General features: G+C 37.7%; 1 pseudogene across 1 annotated transcript in view; it reads left to right on the forward strand.

Moving 5' to 3' along the window:
* The window catches only part of LOC148001994 (uncharacterized), a 741,081-nt pseudogene that overhangs the window by 663,234 nt on the left and 62,915 nt on the right, over window positions 1–14,932 (forward strand). Inside the window, exon 16 of the transcript XR_015634494.1 lies at window positions 11,049–11,060. The product of XR_015634494.1 is annotated as an uncharacterized LOC148001994 (transcript). The remainder of the gene's footprint in view (window positions 1–11,048; window positions 11,061–14,932) is intronic.

Below are 14,932 nucleotides of genomic sequence, written 5' to 3' on the forward strand. Positions count from 1 at the left end.
TTGTGTGATAGAAAGTATTTGATCTCAACCATGAATTTCTACCCATCCTTTGTTCATTTTGTTTCTGGATAAAAGATGCATACAAGCTTTATATTTATGATAATCCTTAATTAGCACATGAACTGGGCAGATAGCTATCCTGTACACAATTATGCATATTTCTCAGCCAATAATTCCATTACATAATTTGCCATGGTTTTGTCTGGACTGCTTTTAACCCCAATTAGCCAAATCACGTGGCCATTATCTTTCCTCATGGTGGCTCCTCCTCTGCTCTGTTTACCTTCTTCTATCTACCCCTGTCATGGTCTCCTCCCACCCCGAAGCTGGGAACACCAGGGAACACCGATCTCAATTCTGCACAGCTTTTGAGTGTAGGCATTTTTATTTACAGTTCAGAAATAACTTGGTGGCAAGGTCACTTAAGAGTATGGATTAGTGTTTTCTTTCTTTTGTTTTATTGTTGTTTTTCATTTGGCTTTGTCTGTCTGTTTGTTTGTTTGGTTGGTTTTTGAGGCAGTGTTTCTCTATTAGTATTTTCAAAAGCCAATTGTTTGATTAAGATATCTGGGGTCAGAGAAAGGACCACCCATTTCCTTAAATCTTATGTATGGTAATCAAGAAATTCTACTAAAACTTCTGAAGGGCCCTATTACCCTTCAGCCCCAGGGCTTATTTAGGTACCTCTGGATATTCTCTAATTTACTTTATTGATCAGAATGGTCTTAAACTCAGAGATCTGCCTGCCTCTGTTTCCCGAATGGTGGAGTTAGAGGCATGTGCCAGCATGCCAGGCTAGTGCCCTGAATAATTGCAAAAACTGAGTAGTCTCTCCTTTCTAAGAAAGATTTTGATATGCATGCTGTGCAGACATTTTCAGGGAGTCATGAAATCAGTATGATCTTGCTGACTCATGCCTGCTGAGGCCTGCCTGGCTCTGCAAGGTAGTGCCAAAGCTGCTGATTCATGTTTACTGTCCAGAGTCTACCGAACTGGATCGCTGATGTATCTGTGAAGGGTTTGTGAGTAGATCAAGCTGCTGCTGCTGACCTGTGAACTGAACTGCCGATTTTCCATCTGAAAAAACAGATGGGAGTTGCTCTAAAGAACCATTTCTAAACAAGTCCACTCCCCCATATCCTTTCTTTCCCACTACCTCTGGTAAAAATGGCTGACAGGAAAGTTAAAATACTTAAGAACCATCATTAAAAATAGGTTTTAAAAAGTTGCAGTTATACTCCTGCTTTTTAGTTCCTGAGAAACATCCCTGGCTCTTCTGCAACTTGGTGTGTAGACCAGGGTGGCTTAAAACTTACAGAGATATGTCTGTCTGTGCCTCCTGAGTGTTGGGATTAAAGGCATGTACCACCACCCCATCCAGTCAACAGCTCTTGAAATGCTTCACTCACACATGTCATGGTGCTGTTTCTACCACATGAGTCACTAAGAGAAAATGACACTCTTACCTTCCCACATAACATGTATGTTTTTCTGTGATTGGGTTACCTCACTCAGGATGATATTTTCCAATTCCATCCATTTGCCTATGAATTTCATAAAGTCATTGTTTTTGATAGCTGAGTAGTATTCCATTGTGTAGATGTACCATATTTCCTGTATCCACTCCTCTGTTGAAGGGCATCTGGATTCTTTCCAGCTTCTGGCTATTATAAACAAGTCTGTTAGGAACATAGTGGAGCACATGTTTTTGTTATATGTTGGGGCATCTTTTGGGTTTATGCCCAAGAGAGGTATAGCTGGGTCCTCAGGTAGTTCAATGTCCAATTATCTGAGGAATCTCCAGACTGATTTCCAGAATGGTTGTACCAGTCTGCAAACCCACCAACAATGGAGGAGTGTTCCTCTTTCTCCACATCCTCGCCAGCATCTGTTGTCCCCTGAGTTTTTGATCTTAGCCATTCTCACTGGAGTGAGGTGAAATCTCAAGGTTGTTTTGATTTGCATTTCCCTTATGACTAAAGATGTTGAACATTTCTTTAGGTGTTTCTCAGCCATTCGGCATTCATCAGCTGTGAATTCTTTGTTTACCTCTGAACCCCATTTTTTAATAGGGTTATTTGTCTCCCTGTGGTCTAACTTCTTGAGTTCTTTGTATATTTTGGATATAAGCCGTCTATCAGTTGTAGTGTTGGTAAACATCTTTTTCCAATCTGTTGCTTATCGCTTTGTCCTAACAACAGTGTCCTTTGCCTTACAGAAATTTTGCAGTTTTCTGAGATCCCATCTTTCCATTCTTGATCTTAGAGCATAAGCCATTGGTGTTTTGTTCAGGAAATTTTCTCCAGTGCCCACGTGTTTGAGATGCTTACCCTCTTTTTCTTCTATTAGTTTGAGTGTATCTGGTTTGATGTTGAGGTCCTTGATCCACTTGGACTTAAGCTTTGTACAGGGTGATAAGCATGGATCGATCTGCATTCTTCTACATGTTGACCTCCAGTTGAACCAACACTATTTGCTGAAAATGCTATCTTTATTCCATTGGATGGTTTTGGCTCCTTTGTCAAAAATCAAGTGACCATGGCTGTGTGGGCTCATTTCTGGGTCTTCAGTTCTATTCCACTGGTCTATGTGTCTGTCTCTGTACCAATACCATGCAGTTTTTATCACTATTGCTCTGGAATACTGCTTGAGTTCAGCGATAGTGATTCCCCCAGAAGTTGCTTTATTGTTGAGGATATTTTTAGCTCTCCTGGGTTTTTTGTTATTCCAGATAAATTTTCAAAATTTTCTGTCTAACTCTCTGAAGAATTGGATTATTATTTTGATGGGAATTGCATTGAATCTGTAGATTGCTTTTGGTAAAATGGCCATTTTTACTATATTAATCCTGTCAATCCATGAGTATGGGGGATCTTTCCATCTTCTGAGGTCCTCTTCAATTTCTTTCTTCAGAGGCTTGAAGCTCTTATCATATAGATCTTTCACTTGCTTTTTAAAGTGACACAGAGGTATTTTATATTATTTGGCACTATTATGAAGGGTGTCATTTCCCTAATTTCTTCCTCGGGTTGTTTCTCTTTTGTGTAGAGGAAGGCTACTGATTTATTTGAGTTAATTTTATACCCAGCCACTTTGCTGAAGGTGTTTATCAGGTTTAGTAGTTCTCTGGTGAAACTTTTGGGATCACTTAAATATACTATCATATTAACTGGCTATCCTCCCAAGTTTGGCACCACATTGCCCTGGTACATCTTTCAGGGAGGACAAATTGTGGTTCAAAGGATTTTTGGCTACGTTGGTGCTCTCGTGTTAGTTTTGGTACCCTGCAGAATACCTGTAGGAAACAGTCTAGAATGTAGGAATTTAGAATGAAAGAAAACATGCACGACTTGTCCTTTATGAACTTTGTAGATGCTGTCCTTGGCAGTGAGGTCATGCTGTCAGTTTGGGGAGGGCACCCCTTTGTTTTATCATGATCATGGGTTGTTTGCAGATCCCTGTGGCCAAGTTTAGCCACTTTAAGCCTTCTTTGTCTATAAGAGATGGCCAAGTCAGAGTTCCTACTCTACGAATAGAATCACCTTCAATGAAGTTTCCTCTGAATGAGATTTCCACACCACAACTGTATATGCATCCAATTCCATTTATCTTAATCCTAACTCTCACTTCATCACTCCCCATGAACCTGACCCCATCTATTCCCATCCCTACACTCCCTTAATTCACACACACACAAAAAAAAACTGTCCTTTTTCCCCTGCCCAAGGAGATCCATGATTCCTATAGCCTATTTCTTTATCTAACCTTTCTAGGTCTATGAATTGTAACTTATTATTTACTTAGCAGTTAATATGCATGTATGGTTGAATATATACTATATTGTTCTTCTAGGTCTAGATTACCTTCCTCAAGATATTTTTTTCTGGTTACATACATTTTTCTGCAAAATTCAAAATGCCATTGTTTATATCAGTTGAGTCATACTCCATTATACAAATCTACCACACTTTATTAATTTTTGGTTGAAGAATATCCACATGGTTTCAAGTTTATGGATATTATGAGTAAAGCCACGATGAATATAATTTAACAGGTGTCCTTGTGGTAGAATGGAGCATCCTATGGGTATATTCCCAAGAATAGTATGCTTGGGTCTTTTAGAAGATTGATTCCTATCTTTCTGAGAAACTGTTATATTCATTTCTATTGGAGCTGTAGAAGTTTGCACTCCAACCAACAAGAAGTTTCCCCTTGAACCACATTCTCAATAGCATGAACTGTCACATTCACTATTACTCTTAGTCATTCTGATAGTTATAAAATAGTATTTCATGGTAGTTTTCACTTCATTTCTTTGTTGGCTAAGGAGGTTGAATGTTTCTCTATGTGTTTCTCAGCTACTCAGGACTGCTTTGTTGTGAAGTCTCTTTAGATGTGCACCCCATTTTGTAATTGGAATATTTTGCTGACATCTAGTTTCTTAAGTTCTTTATATATAATGGATATTAGCCCTCTGTCAGATGGGGAGTTTGTGAGAATCTTTTCCAATTCTGTAAACTTCCATTTCCTCCTACTGACAGTGTTCTTTGCCTTATGGAAGATTTTTAGTTCCTTGAGGCAACTTTTTTTTTCAATTATTGATCATATTGCTGGTCTTATTAGTATTCTCTTCAGGAAATTCTCTCCTGTGCTAATGCATTCAAAATTATTTCCCACTTTTTCTTCTATAAAGTTCAGTATGTCGGGTTTTACATTGAGCTCTTTCATCAACTGGGACTTGAGTTTTGCACAGGGTGATAGATGCAGTTCTATTTCTTTTTCTACATGTAAAAATCCAGTTAGAACATAAATATTGTTGAAGATGCTTTCTTTTTCCACTGTGTATTTCTAGCTTCTTCATCAAAAATAATGTGTTCATAAGTATGTAGATTTATGTCTGGGTCTTATACTGCATTTCACTGATCAAACTGTATGCTTTAATGCCCATACCTGTGTCTTTTTAAAATTTATATTTATTTGTACACTCCAGATTTTATTCCTCTTCTGGTCCACCCTCTGACTGTACCACATCCCATACCTCCTCCCTGCCCTCCCTGCCTCCAGGAAGATGTCCCCACCCCACCCATCCCACCAGATCTCTAAAGTTCCTGGGTCCTCCAGTCTCTTGAGGGTTAGGTGCATCTTCTCTGATTTAACCCAGACCTGGGATTTCTTGCTGTAGATGTGTTGGGGGTCTCATATCAGCTGGTGTATGCTGCCTACTTGGTCATCCAGTGTGGAAGAGATCTCAGGGATCCAGCTTAATTGGGACTGCTGGTCTTCCTACAGGGTCACCTTCTTCCTCAACTTCTAGCTTTTCCTTAATTCAACCAGCGGGGTCAGAAGCTTCTGTTCATTGGTTGGGGACACATATCTGTGTCTGACTCTTATTATTACAGCTCTGTTATAGATCTTGAAATCAGGGATTGTAATAGGGTTGGATTTTCTTTTATTGTACTGAATCATTTTAGCTATCCTGGACATAATGCTTTTCCATATGAAATTACATATTGTTCTCGTAAGGTCTGTAAAGGACTATGTGGCAATTTTTATGGAGATTTCATTAAATCTGTAGATTCTTTTAAGTAGGATGGCTATTTTTGCTATATTAATCTTACTGGTAGTATAAGCCTAGGGTATCTTTCCATATTCTAATATTTTCTTCAGTTTCTTTCTTCAAAGATTTGAAGTTTCATTATTTTATATTATTTGTCTTAGTTAGGGTTCTATTGCTGTGAAGAGATACAGGGTCCATAACAACTCTTTTAATGGGAAACATTTATTTAGGGCTGGCTTACAGTTCAGAAGTTTAATCCATTATCATCGAGGCTAAAAACTTGGTAGTGAGCTGGCTGGAGAGATAGCTTAGAATTCTATATCCAGATCCCAAGGCAGCAAAACATAAAAGTGACATTTGGCATGGCTTGTGCTTCTTAAACTTCAAAGCTCCTCACCCCTCTCTGCCAGAATAAAACACTTCTTGCAAAAGAGAGAGCCACACTTGCTCTAGCAAAACCAGACTTCCTCATATTGACACTCCAGAGTAGCCTACAAGGACCATTTTCATTCACACTCACAAATTTTATTCTGTGGCCCCCATAGTCCAACTTCAAGGGTCTGCACTGTTCGAAAGTTCCAGGTCTCTTCTGAGACTCATGCAATCTCCTTACTGTAATCCTCTGTAAAATCAACATGAAAATGCAGATCACTTACTTTCAACACACAGTGACACAAAATATACATTACCATTCCAAAAGGGAGAAAAGGGGACATAATATGGAAATATAGATGAAAGTAAGACTAAAACCCAGCTAGACAAACTCTAAATTCTGAATCTCCATATTTAATTTCAAAGCATTCTTTGGATCTCCACCTCTTTTCAAATATATTGACTACAAAACTCATCTTTCTTTTGAGCTGTGTTTATTCCCCGTTAGCATGCTTTGGCCAGTATACAAGACTACTTTGACATTATCAACATCTTAGAGTCTCCAAGGCAATCTAGGCTTCATCCTCGAAGCTTAATACAATGACCTCTATGGACCTTCGTTCAGGGTTACCTCTGCCATAACCTAGGGGTTATTTACTTGTTTAAGTCACAGAGGGAGATTCCATAACCCTACTTTTGCATATTTATCTCTAAAGTTATAAGCACATACACAATGTTGTCAAGATGTGTTGGTTTCCAGTATTGGGACATGGATTATTGTTCAAGTACAGTTTGACCAGCCTTTTGCTTTTGATGGTTTCATTCAATATTTAATCTTGGCTATACTTGAGTTGGCTCTGTATGTAGACCAGGCTGGCTTTAAAATCACTCTGCTACCGCCTCCCCTCAAGGGCTGGTATAAAATGCATGTAGCAATACAGCTATTTTATTTTATTTTATGTTTTCAGAGCTGGGTACTGAACCCAGGGCCTTGTGCTTGCTAGGCAAGTGCTCTACCGCTGAGCTAAATCCCCAACCCCAATACAGCTATTTTCATGTTTTTAAAAATTCTTTTTCAAAAGTTGGAAGATGAATTGGGTGGGGTTATCACTCCCTTTCCATGAATATTTTCTATTTTTCTCCTCCTTCTACTCTTCTTCCTCTTCTTCCTCTGCCAATTCTTCCTCCTCCTCCTCCTCATTATTATTTTTATTATTATTGCTTTTGTTGATTTTGGCTTGTTTTATATACAGTCCAGTCATTATCCTCCTCCCAGTCCACTCTCCAATGGTTCCTCATCCAATTCTTCCGACTCTGTCTCCAAAAGAATGCTTACATACCCTTGTTCACCAGGGCTTTTCTAAGGAACCTCCAGACTGATTTCCAGAGTGGATGTACCATTTTACAATCCCACAAACAACGAAAGAGTATTCTACTATCTCTACATCCTCGCCAGCATCTGCCTTTAACTGAAATTTTTATCTTAGCCATTCTAACTGGTGTTAGGTGGAATCTCAGGATTGTTTTGATTTGCATTTCCCTGATAACTCAGGATGTTGACCACTTCTTTAGGTAATTCTTTGCTATTCAATATTCCTCAGCTGAGAATTCTTTGTTTAGATCTGTATCCCATTTTTAATAAGGTTATTTGATTTTCTGGAGTCTAACTTCTTGAGTTATTTGTATGTATTGGACATTAGTCTTCTATCAGATGTAGGATTGGTAAATATCTTCTCCCAATCTGTTGGTGGACATTTTGTCTTAAGGACAGTGTCCATTGCCTTACAGAAGCTTTGCAATTTTACGAGGTCCCATTTGTCGACTCTTGCTCTTAGAACAGTCTTAAGAAATTATCTTGAAATTAGTCTGTCATTTCCTTAGAAAATTAGATACAGTTTTATCTGAGGACCCAGCTATACAACTCCTTGGCATATACCCAAAAGATGCTCCAACACATAACAAGGAAACATGCTCCACTATGTTCATATCAGTCTTCTTTATAATATCCAGAAGCTGGGAAAAATCCTACATGTCATTCAACAGAGGAATGGATACAGAAACTGTGGTATATTTGGACAATGGATAATTACTCAGCTATTAAAAACAATGACTTCATGAAAGTTTTAGGAAAATGAATGGAAGTAAAAAATATCATCCTGAATGAGGTAACCCAATCACAAAAGAACACACACGATATGTACTCACTGAGAAGTGGATATTAATCTTAAAACTTGGCATACCCAAGATACAATTTACAGACCACATGAAGCTCAAGAAGAAAGACAAAAGTGTGGATGTTTCAGTTCTTCTTAGAAGGGGGATCAAAATAATCACAGAAGAAAATACGGACACAAAGTGTGGAGCAGAGACTGTAGGGAAGGCCATCCAGAGCCTGCCACACATGGTGATTCATCCTACATGCAGTCATCAAAACCTAATCACTATTGGGAATGCCAAGAGTTGCATGCTGACAGAAGCTGTCTCCAGATAGGCTCTGTCAGAGCCTGAGAAATTCAGAGGCAAGTCCTTGCAGCCAAACACTGGACTGAGAATGGGGTCCCCATTGGAGGAGTTAGAGAAAGGACTGAGGTATGTGAGGGGATTTGCAACCTCATAAGAAGAATAGGATCAACCTACTAGACACCCCAAAACTCCCAGGGACTAAACCACCAACTAAAGAATACACATGGGGTGACCCATGTCTCCAGTCGCATATGTAACAGAGGACAGCCTTGTTGGGCAGTAATAGGAGGAGAGGTCCTTGCTCCAATGAAGGCTTGATGCTTCATTATAGTAGAATGCCAGTTTGGGGAGGTTGGAGGGCGTGGGTAGGTAGGTTGCGGGAGCACCCTCATGGAGGCAGGGGTGTGGGGATGGAATAGGTTTTTTTTGGGGGGAGGAGAAACCAGGAAAGGGGATTATATTTGAAATGTAGATAAAGAGAGTGTCCAAGAAAAAAAAAAAAAGAAATGGTCATTCTACCAAAAGTATTCATTAGATTCAGTGTGATCAACATCAAAATTCCAGTACAGTTGACAGATCTTGAATGGATTAATCTCAATTTCAAATGAAAGTAAACACACACACACACACACACACACACACACACACAAACACACACACACACAAACACACACACACACACAGAGAGACAGAGAGAGACAGAGAGAGAGAGAACTGGATATCTAAAACACTGTGATATACTAAAAGCATGGTATTGTCACAAAACAGACACAGTGATAAAAAGAATTGGCCTGATAAGCCAGACACAAATTTACATACCTATGGTAGATTTCATCAAATGTCTGCATGCAGGAGAATTAAAATAGGTTTATACTTATCACCCTGTACAAAACTCAACTACAAATGCAACAAAACTATAATAAGCCAGATATACTCAATATGATAGGAGAGTATGTAATGAATAACCTTGAACTCACTGACAGAAGAGAAAGCTTTCTGAACAACACTCTATTAGTGAAAGTGCTAATACCAAAATTTAATAAAAATGGGACCTCCTTAAACCAAGAAGCTATACATGACAAAAGACACTGTCATTAGGCAAATCAAGAACCTACAGAATGGGAAAAGATATTTAACCAACAATTCATTCTATAGAGGACAAATGTACAAAGTACATAAAAATAAAAAAATGGTTTTTAATAAAAATATGCAAACTTTTTCACCCTCTATGAAAATCAGTATGGAGGTTTCTCAGAAAGTTGGAAATCAATTTATCTCAAGATCTAGCTATACCACTCTTCACCATAAACCCAAAGCATATTTCATCATATCAGAGAAAGACTTTCTCTACCATATTTAATGCTGCTCTATTCCTAATAACCAGAAAGTGGAAGCGAGCTAGATGCCTCTCTAAAGAAGAATGGATGAATAAAATTTGATAGTTTACATATTCCAATATTACACAGTTGTTAAAGAAAATGGCATCATGTAATTTGCAGGCAAATGATGGAACTGGAAAATTAACATCCCAAGTGAGGTATCCTCGACCCAGAAAGACAAATATGTCCTATATCACCTACACATGGATATTAGCTGTTAAACCAATGATAAACAAGCTTCACTGAATGTATAGAATAGACACAATTAGATTTTAAAACATGGAGATAATTTCTATATGGGAAAATATGATTTATCTTTTGCAAGGCAGAGATTTTCCTACTTACTGAAAAATTACGTTAAATCTGGACTTTAAATAATGTTGTTTTGAAAGGGATTGAGCTCTAATAGGTAATCCAAAGCTTGATAGAAAAGGAAATATAGAATTAAACATAGGTTCTTACATTTAACCAGAAGCAGCATATCATGGAAGACATATTCCATTGAACTTCTCATACAAAATCAGATTAATATAAGCTGACTATATCATCACTTAACTGTTTTTTCTCTTGATATAATCATCATCAACACCATACTCCAGAATGTCCTTCTACATGCCTGATGTGCCGGTTATGGCAGGATTACTGAATTTATGAAACTTTATAGTATTTTATTAAGTGGAGCTTCAGTTAATTACAAAAGTACAAAATTATAATTCATTTAAATTACTTTTAAAATGTGTTACCATATTCTATGACTAAGGGAGTGCTAATATTTTATAAATTATTTTAATTTTTATATAAAAGTATGGCACACATGGAGCTCTCTATGAAGTCCAAAAGAGGATGCAGGGTGAGTTGAAGATAGGGTTATAAGATGTGTGAGCCACGAAAAGTCAACAATAGGAACCAAATCTAAGTCCTTTGGACAGGCAGGAAATGGCTAGACAAGATGTTAATCTTTGGACACAAACTAGGAAAATCAAGTTTCCTGAGAATTTCTAAAGTGAATGCTGGTCTTGTATTTCTTCTCTTTTTTTTTTTTACTGTGTTTTGTTTTAAAAAAACTTGACTGACTAAGACCAAACAAATTGTGTATAAGTTCAAATACTTTGAGTTATTTAGTAATTATTATTTAGTAATAATTTAATTAATTTATTTGGTTAATAATTTTAATTTACCAATTAATTAGATTAATCTAGGCTTTCCTCTATAAAATTTACTATATATTGATAGCTGTGTGTCCTCCTCTGTATCCTTCAAACTGTCTGACTTCACAGAAGTGTGTGAAGGTTTCTGATTTTATGTCAGGAAAGCACATTACAATTTAAAGTTCCTTGTGATTTTGTATCTATTCAGTTCTAAGGTTCTCAGTGTTAAAGAAGTCTCAATGCTACCTTTTTCATAAGGAACCTTATGTTGAAAAAATAAGAATTGACAATTTTTGAAGATTCATATGCATTTCACAATATTTTAAATCAATATCTTCTTATACACGCCTGTCTAACCATCTACCTCCTGTCCGTCTGTCCATCCATCTGTCCACCCATCAATCCCTCTCTATCTCTCTATCTCTCTATCTCTCTATCTCTCTATCTCTCTATCTCTCTATCTATCTATCTATCTATCTATCTATCTATCTATCTATCTATCTATCTGTCTGTCTATCTGTCTATCTATCTATCCATGTATGTGTCTTCTATCTCATCTATATCATATAGGTATATCTACATCTATATGTATATTTATAGTTGTGAAAATGTTATTCATTATAACACTTGTGGTTCCACCTGTGTACAAAAAATATGTTTAAAAGCCACAGGGAGAGTAAATGAAATGCACGTGTCACTTTGCCAGATGACATGTGCCTTAGAATATTGACATCACAATGGTCCTTCAGCCTGACAACTACAGAATCCTGAGACTTCAGTAGTTTTCTAGCCACTGTAGTCACCAGTTTGGTGTCTAGAGGCAGGAAGGCAAATGTAAATTTCACATTGTTTTAGAAGTTCTTCATTGCAGGCTCTACTAAAAAGGTATATATTTATATAATTTGATTCTCATGATAGACTTATGATATCATGAAGTGTTCTGTCTTGATTATTTAAGATCATATGAAATAACAACTTAGCAGTGGTTTCTTGATAGGGTAATCATTATAGCAATATTCAGTACCAATCTTCTACAGAAACACAGTTATCACATCGAGAGGGGTATATTTTGTACTACACAGGAGAATAATTTTTGTAAAGTTTTAAAAACTGTATAAGTTAGAAGTGAGGATTATTTTATGGTCAATCCAATTACTTTACCTCCCATGACTGTAGATTTTTATTTTAAGAAACTGGTAAATCTAACCCACAATTTAAGAATTCTCTGGTTTTTAAGAAATTGTTATTGTTTCCAACACACATTGTGCCCTTTGGAATCTAATACTCAGAATTTAACACTGACTCAGATGAGACATGCACAACTTTCATGACATGGTCATTAACTTAAAATTTTGTTCATGAAGCTGAGGTACTACTATTTTTTTAAACATATCTTTACAATATTGCTTGATGTGTGTGATGGCAACTATTGTCTGTTCTCCTTTTGATTCATGTGAGTCTTAAGTCCTTTCTAAGTGAAAGCTATGACATTTCTGTACATATTCTTTGAAAGATGTTATATATATATATATATATATATATATATATATATATAGTGGGATGAATTATAGTCACTTGAGTAAGTAAATATTTTAAATATCCAAACTGAAAGAGCAGGGCACAATAAAGAAACCACGAAAACAGGAGCCACTCCCTTAATACTTTTTCTTTTATTTGTTATGTATTTATTTATTTATTTTTATTAACTTGAGTATTTCTTATTTACATTTCGAGTGTTATTACCTTTCCCGGTTTCCGGGCAAACATCCCCCTAATCCCTCCCCCTCCCCTTCTTTATGGGTGTTCCCCTCCCGATCCTCCCTCCATTGCTGCCCTCCCCCCAACAATCTAGTTCACTGGGGGTTAAGTCTTAGCAGGACCCAGGGCTTCCCCTTCCACTGGTGCTCTTACTAGGATATTCATTGCTACCTATGAGGTCAGAGTCCAGGGTCAGTCCATGTACAGTCTTTAGGTAGTGGCTTAGTCCCTGGAAGCTCTGGTTGCTTGGCATTGTTGTACATATGGGGTCTCGAGCCCCTTCAAGCTCTTCCAGTTCTTTCTCTGATTCCTTCAACGGGGGTCCTATTCTCAGTTCAGTGGTTTGCTGCTGGCATTCGCCTCTGTATTTGCCGTATTCTGGTTGTGTCTCTCAGGAGCGATCTACATCCAGCTCCTGTCGGCCTGCACTTCTTTGCTTCATCCATCTTGTCTAATTGGATTGCTGTGTATGTGTGGGCCACATGTGAGGCAGGCTCTGAATGGGTGTTCCTTCTGTGTATGTTATAATCTTTGCCTCTATATTCCCTGCCATGGGTATTCTTCCTCCCCTTTTAAAGAAGGAGTGAAGCATTCCCATTTTGATCATCCGTCTTGGGTTTCATTTGTTCTAGGCATCTAGGGTAATTCAAGCATTTGGGCTAATAGCCATTTATCAATGAGTGCATACCATGTGTGTTTTTCTGTGATTAGGTTACCTCACTCAGGATGATATTTTCCAGTTCCCTTCATTTGCCTATGAATTTCATAAAGTCATTGTTTTTGATAGCTGAGTAATATTCCATTGTGTAGATGTACCACATTTTCTGTATCCATTCCTCTGCTGAAGGGCATCTGGGTTCTTTCCAGCTTCTGGCTATTATAAATAAGGCTGCTATGAACATAGTGGAGCACGTGTCTTTTTTGTATGTTGGGGCATCTTTTGGGTATATGCCCAAGAGAGGTATAGCTGGATCCTCAGGCAGTTCAATGTCCAATTTTCTGAGGAACCTCCAGACTGATTTCCAGATTGGTTGTACCAGTCTGCAATCCACCAACAATGGAGGAGTGTTCCTCTTTCTCCACATCCTCGCCAGCATTTGCTGTCACCTCTGTTTTTGATCTTAGCCATTCTCACTGGAGTGAGGTGAAATCTCAGGGTTGTTTTGATTTTCATTTTCCTTATGACTTAAGATGTTGAACATTTCTTTAGGTGTTTCTCAGCCATTCGGCATTCGTCAGCTGTGAATTCTTTGTTTAGCTCTGAACCCCATTTTTAAAAGGGTTATTTGTCTCCCTGTGGTCTAACTTCTTGAGTTCTTTGTATATTTTGGATATAAGCCCTCTATCTGTTATAGGATTCATAAAGATCTCTTCCCAATCTGTTGGTTGCCGTTTTGTCCTAACCACAGTGTCCTTTGCCTTACACAAGCTTTGCAGTTTTATGAGATCCCATTTGTCGATTCTTGATCTTAGAGCATAAGCCATTGGTGTTTTGTTCAGGAAATTTTTTTCCATTGCCATGTGTTCCAGACGCTTCCCTAGTTTTTCTTCTATTAGTTTGAGTGTATCTGGTTTGATGTGGAGGTCCCTGATCCACTTGGATTTAAGCTTTGTACAGGGTGATAAGCATGGATCGATCTGCATTCTTCTACATGATGACCTCCAGTTGAACCAGCACCATTTGCTGAAAATGCTATCTTTTTTCCATTTGATGATTTTGGCTCCTTTGTCAAAAATCAAGTGCCCATAGGTGTGTGGGTTCATTTCTGGGTCTTCAATTCTGTTCCATTGGTCTATGTGTCTGTCTCTGTACCAATACCATGCAGTTTTTATCACTATTGCTCTGTAATACTGCTTGAGTTCAGGGATAGTGATTCCCCCTGAAGTCCTTTTATTGTTGAGGATAGTTTTAGCTATCCTGTTTTTTTTAAAATAGAGAATAATTTTATTATGGATAAGAAAGAAAAATGTTCAGAGGCACATGGAAAATTTCAGAATATAGAAAACAGAAACAGGCTTGACCAAGTCTGGGAAAAGACAAGGAAGACTATCAGAAGAGAGAATGGAGATAGCTTGGTCACAGAAAAGGACTCACAAAGAGAAGAAGGGGGTTCTAGCACATGTTAGGAGTTAGTATAATGAAGAAGGGGATGAGGATGTTGGAAAAGGTCTGTAACCTAGATGTGGGATTTTAAATTTATACCAAGTATGATTACCCCCTTCAAGAATAAAGAAGGTCAGAATGGAAATTGATA

This window comes from Rattus norvegicus, chromosome 12 (genome assembly GCF_021556685.1).
Source record: "Rattus norvegicus strain SHRSP/BbbUtx chromosome 12, alternate assembly SHRSP_T2T, whole genome shotgun sequence".
NCBI classification, from domain to species: domain Eukaryota; kingdom Metazoa; phylum Chordata; class Mammalia; order Rodentia; family Muridae; genus Rattus; species Rattus norvegicus.